Source organism: Charadrius vociferus, unplaced genomic scaffold (genome assembly GCF_000708025.1).
Source record: "Charadrius vociferus isolate BGI_N301 unplaced genomic scaffold, ASM70802v2 scaffold3, whole genome shotgun sequence".
In the NCBI taxonomy this organism is placed as follows: Eukaryota; Metazoa; Chordata; class Aves; order Charadriiformes; family Charadriidae; genus Charadrius; species Charadrius vociferus.
The window spans coordinates 1,529,002-1,535,116 of NW_009647748.1; positions in this window are offsets into that span (position 1 = coordinate 1,529,002).

The following is a 6,115-nucleotide window of genomic DNA, read 5'->3' on the forward strand; positions in this document are numbered from 1 at the left end:
TTTTTGGTGGTTCTAAATGAATATTCTTCCTGTTTGGAGTACTTGCACCTCCTCTGCTGTATCTGAGAAATCTAGATAGTGACAGGAGTCCAGAAGTCAGGACACCTGAGAGTGTCATCAAAAAACTTGAAAATCTGAAGCAAACACCTTCGCACACTCTATGTGCTCTCCCCATTCTCATTGTGTCTGATGTTACCCAAGCAGTGGGAGGCAAAAGAGTGTAAAGGGTCATTTTACTGTCGCTGTTATGGTTTCAGTCACACCCTTTGCTCTCCCTGATGCCCTCATACTGCGTGAGAGAGAGCGTGGGATGAGGGAACAACATTTTAGAGGTGGTAGGGCCATATTAGACTCCTGATGCTGCCTTTGTGGAGACGAGTCACGCTTGTTTCCTTCCTGCCATGGATGTGGCTGCGCCCCCAACGGGGCAGGTTGGTGGGTGCCGGAGGGCTGTGCTGGGAGCAACGCTCACGGGGAGGTTCAAGCAGAGAATTTAGCAGATATCTTGGTTTTAGTAGGGTGAAAAGCAGCCACCAGCAAGGGAGGTAGGCAGAAAAGGGGCTCTGAGGGCAGAAGAGTTTAACGACAAAATACTGAATCCTGCCAACTATTCCCAAGTTCAGTTGGACCCCAGCGCTGATGCTGGGGTTTGTCTGGGACGCCAGAGGCCATAACTTGCCATCCCTAATCAAAATTTTTAATCTATTGGCTGTTTTGGTCCTGGTTGCAACTGCAGCCCAAACTGCCGTGTCCTTCAGGTCCACCTCTCCGCGCTCTTGTCTGCGAAAGGTGCTTTCCTCCCGCTTGCTGCAAGATGGTGCTGCAGAATAGGGAAATGCGTCTCTGCGAGAGGCGCTGGGTCTCGCAGCCGAGAGTGCAGTGGGCATCGCTGCTGGAGGACAGGGCCTCCTTCCCTGCAAGGTCTGTGCTTGTGGCTGAGAGCGGGTGCAGGAGCCGCTGGCAGCGGGGGGTACCTGGTGGGGCAGGGCGAAGGAGGGCTGGTGAGCCCCGACAACGCTGGGGTGGGCTGGGGGTTGCGTCTAACCTCCGCCGACTCTTCCTGCCCAGGGAAAACCGGCTACCTGGAGATCCCGCCATCTCCTGCCTGCTCCGCAGATATGGGGTGTCAGGGCAATATAGGTGGAGATTCTTTATCTGCCTTTGCCATATCGCTGTGCCTTTTTCTGCACCATGCACAGGAGGAGAAAGGCAGCTTTGGCTTGAGCGTGGTGGGGCTGGTATATATGTGACTGATTAAGATCACTGACATTATCATGCTTTAAATAAAAGTGTTCGTGTTGTGAATCCCAGTCCTGCCTCAGACTGATCTAGGTTGTAGTTCTTTCCTTGCAGAAACCCTGGTTCACACTATTGGGACTGTTTGCAGTCAGATTTTCTAGCTATCGTGTTCCGGTGAATCCAGTTTAAGATATTACCGCCCCCAAGTCCCCATCTTCTGTTCTTGTGGGACAGGATGAGCCACACTTCCAGTTCTCCAGCCCATCAGTTTGTTTTCTGGGGGGCAGACTGACCTGTGTCGATGGCTTAAGCTGATGTAACAAAATCCTCTCTGGAACTCCCGAAATGGAGGTGTGTGTCCCATGATGCCGGTTTTGCTCCAGGAGTGGTGGCCAGTCAGCAAGCCACAGCAAAATTCTTTGGGCATATTAAACTGGTGTGCTGTGGTTGACCAGAGGATGTAGGTCAGAGCCCTAAATGCAGCCCTTGCACTACATTTGTTCTGGTTTTGGCCATACCTGTACACATTTCCTTACACCGTTATACAACTTATCATACGTTTATTCAGATTCTTGGGTGGAGACTTTATTACATAAGAAAATGATGCACAGCACTGTTTTGGGCTTTTTTTCTTTTTCTTTTCTTTTTTTTTTTTTTTTAATTTGGCCAGACTTGGTTTTCTTTGGTGATGAATCTTAAAATTTATCATGACTGAAATGGGAATTCACAAAATAAATTATGAGAAGGAATTATTATCTAAATGACACTGTCTAACGTATCAAATACATATGAAAAACAAAGTAAGTATATAGAGGTCTGTTCTGTGTGTAAAGCTGATATATTAAGGCTATTTTTAATCAGTGAGTTAAATGAGGTGTTTTTGCTGGTCAGGGTCTTCAAGATTTTACTACTAGCAGAATGCATGCTAAAATACTTTTTTGTGGCTAGAAGAGGAAAATAAACTTTCCTGCTTTTTAAATAATTAATTAACATCTGAATGATAAAGTCCCTCAACCAAACTGATTGAACAGAACGAACAATTCTGCTTGTTTTTTCCATACTTGCAGTAAAAGTTATTTTCATCGAAAGCTTGTTGAGCTTTTCAACATGTTCTGGTTGTGGTCTGTGGCTTCTACCATTCCAGCAGTTTGAATTTCCTTTAAAATGCTGTCATCGTGTGATTTGTGAAATTTTTCTCTATAATGCAAAGGATTTCAGCAGATTATGGTATAGGTTTGATTCTATTTCTAATGTCATTTAAAATGTATGTAGGTGAAATGAAAAAACAAACTTAGTAAGAATTAAGTCAGTGTTTATCTACACTGAGAGCACCCACAGGCTGTCTACATGTAACCCGGGAGGTTGCTTTTAGGATGACACTGGTTTTGTTGATGGCATTGGCCTTGAGTGGGTATGATGTCTTATTCTATTCTCGTCTTCATGGTATTTATTCCGAAAGCACATGGCCCTAGGAGTTGTTGTGAGGGGTTTGGACCTTTTTCCTCACAGCCCACGTGACTCTGCTTCCAAACACTGGCTGGAGGTGTTTCCCCCTGCAGAGAGTTAAATCCTTGCTTGGGGAGACAGCCTGGCCTGGGGCATCAGGCACTGCTCTTAGAATAAGCCTGTGGTCAGTTTTGCAAAGTTAGGTGTCCTACTTGGCCTCCAGCTGCTGCTCCAGAAGGCCACCAGTCTCCAGGAGGTCCTGGGCCATACCTGCCAGCCCCAGCTGGATGTCTTGGATAACCTAACACATATTGGCTGGCTCCTGACACCTATATTTTGGCAGCAAACCCCTTCCATCTCGCACTAGACGTTGCTGTTGTTCTGCTGTATGCTCTTGAGCAAGTCACTTCTCACTGCTCCTTTCATCCTTTGCTGTGGCTGGTTTGAACGTCATCTCCTTGGTCTGTGGACTCTCATACCATGTATTTACCTGGATCTGAGGAGGAATACCAAGAGTAATAATCATGTGGGCCAGACCCACCTGCCAACCACAGCAGGTCCAACAGGTCCAGCTGGCCGTGCACGTGCACAGCAAGCTCCCGGTGTGCACAGGGCACGGCTCGGGGACCGTGCGAGGGCAGCTTGCCCAGAGCTCGTGCCTGTTTGATGCTGGGGCTGTCCAAAATCTGGAAATAGAGTAGTGCACTATAAGGTACAGTCAGGGGGGACCAGAAAGTTGGTGGATGGGTTCAGGAATAGCAGGGGATGTGGTGATAGTGGACACAAAGTTATCTGTGTTCTGTCTTTCCCTTCCCTTCCTGCTGGACAAGCGCATCCCTTTGCTCTTGGGCAGAGCTTTTAGGGACCAGAGCAGGCTCCCTTCTGTGCTATGCTGTGTGCACAGGCTAAGCCTCATTAGCAGCTCACTAATAGTACTCTTCCCTTTTTTATTTTTAAACTTCTGGAGCCTTCTGCATGCAGCAAGCAGCCGGCAGAGTCAGCGGAGAGGTAATGTCTCTGGAGTAATTTCTTTACTCTCTGTGCCTTCCACGTCTGCCCAGTCTCTTCTTGCAGAAGATGTACCTCCTCAGGGAAGGGGCGAGTTGAGTTTGCCTCTTGCCATTCACCCACAGTGAGCAACTTCTGCCATCAGTTCCACTCTCTTGAAACTCCTCTAAGAGGAAATTGTGGAGCAGTTAAGGGTTCCCATTTGCCTTCGCTTCTCTCCATATCTTCTCTGTTCCTTCCCTTTTTTTTTTTTTGTTTTGACTGTTCTTACACTTTCCCTTCTGTTTGTTATTTCCCTCTCTGTTCCTTCTTCATTTTTTCTGTCTCCTTTCTCCCTCTTTCTCTTCCTTCCTCTCTCCCTTGCTGCTGGATATTATGAGCAGTGACAGCAGCCGCTGGGAGCTGGAATCCAGGGAGATAACAGCATTGCCATGAGAATCAGTCTGCTCAGCTACAATTAGCCCTGCTGATATCTTTCACCTGGACAGAGCTGCCTTATCATTGCTACTTCTTGGAAAACGAAGGGTCACAGATACTGATCGCAGATAGCATGACTCTGGCATTTTCCTCTGGTTTTCATGTTGCTGGAATCCCTTTTTGGCTCCCTTCTCCGTACGATTAGTTTTGCATCTCTCTTGTTCAGCTGTGCTGCTGTCAGATGGAAAGCAGGCACCGAAGCTTTCCGACGGCTGTACAGCCGAAACAGAGACCCCGGGTAAATTCACCTGGTGCGAGTGATGGCACACATCCGTGAATCCTGGATGTTTCTCAAGTTCAAAGCCAGAAATAAAATAACGCGTCAGTGCCCCAGGGCCTCTTTATGGTAAATTGTTGTCCTGTCTTTGGAAACTATTGAGAAGGGCACAAGGCAGAGCCAGCTGGGCTTGTTAATGTTGGGCTGATCCACCCACCCGTCTCCGGGCTGATTGCGTAGTTCCTGACTAGTGATGTGAAGATGTTGGCAAATGCTCCCACAGCTTTTTTTTTTTTTTTTTTTCCCCACCGTGGATGGGCTTTAGCAACTGTTTCTTGAGTCTGGAGACAGCGGGGTTGTCCTTCCTGGCCTTTGTTTTGGTGGCAATTCCACCTATCTGACAAAAAGAGACCAAAGCAGTTAAAGTCAGCTAATCCAGTCCCTGCTTTGCATTTCTTCTGATAACGTTCTTTCTATTGGCTTGATAAATACAGCTCTGCAACAGGAATAAAACAGGAGTAAATTCCTTACCTTTCTGGAGCTTGAAAGCACCTGAACTGCTGGACGAGCTTAGCAGCAGAACCACATGTAGCAGAGATGGCCTTCTTACTTGCAAGTCTTCTTTCTCTCTCGTTTTTCAATGCCTTAGAGACAGTTGCTATTGTTAGAGATCTGTCAGGTTGCAGTCAGATATTGGGTATAGAGATGCTGAAATTAAACTAATGGCACTTGGTCATAGTTGGAAGAGAAAACCTAGACTTGCAGGCAGTTGGTGCCTCACTGACCATGCAGTAAAGCCGGCCTTCAGGACTGGTGCAGGGACGGCTATTAATGTATTCTTTCTCTCTCTCTCTCTCTTTCCCTCTCTGTCTGGTTTTACTACAGATTTGCTCCATGTGCAGACAGTAGCGGGTGCGAATCAGCATGGTCCTGTGGATAAGAACTGATGTTTCTATGTCTTTATTTTTCCTTCTCTGCCTTTTCCCCTGATCTGGTTGGACTCTAAGTCCTTTTTTTGCCATTTTCACATGAACTCAGGACGAGGGTATTGCAGCCTCAGCTGGGGCCTGTTGTACCATCACTGCACGCTCTGTTACTGTGACCTGTGAGCTGATGCCATGGGTATGACAGACCCTGCTGACTGTGCACTACAAACTGTGTGGTATTGTACATCCAGTTGAGATGCACCACACCAACATACTTATATTTTGGTCAGCGGGAGCGCGCAGTTTGGAGCCAGCTTTATGCTTCTGTGGCGATTTTGGTGGGCTGTGAGATTGCAATCAGAATTATTTTTGATTTATCCAATACCAGACACCGTGTTGGGGGCACCAGCCCTTGTGTCATGCGGCTGCAGAGTTGCCAGTCCCATAGGAGGGTCCCTAAGACTGGCCCCGCTGTGTTTCTGCCGGAGGAGTAAGCTGCGTTCGCGCCTCTGTGTGTCATCGAGCGTATTAGAGCCGGGGTTGCGTAAGCGTTACTACGGGTGTACCACGGTGCAGCTACACCTGCGGCGCTGCAGTCGCAGCCAGGGGACAACCTTGGATCCCGCAGCAGCTGCGAGCGCCTGTGGCTTCTGCCACAAACGTGCCTCCCGCCGTCCGCACGCCGGGAGGAGGGCTGGGGGGCGGTCTGCCGAATTAAACTCGAGTGTGCCTTTCATGTAGCCGCCCTTCCAGCAACGCTGTGCCTCACGCTGTGGTTGCTGCATCCCAAGCTGCTGGGCTC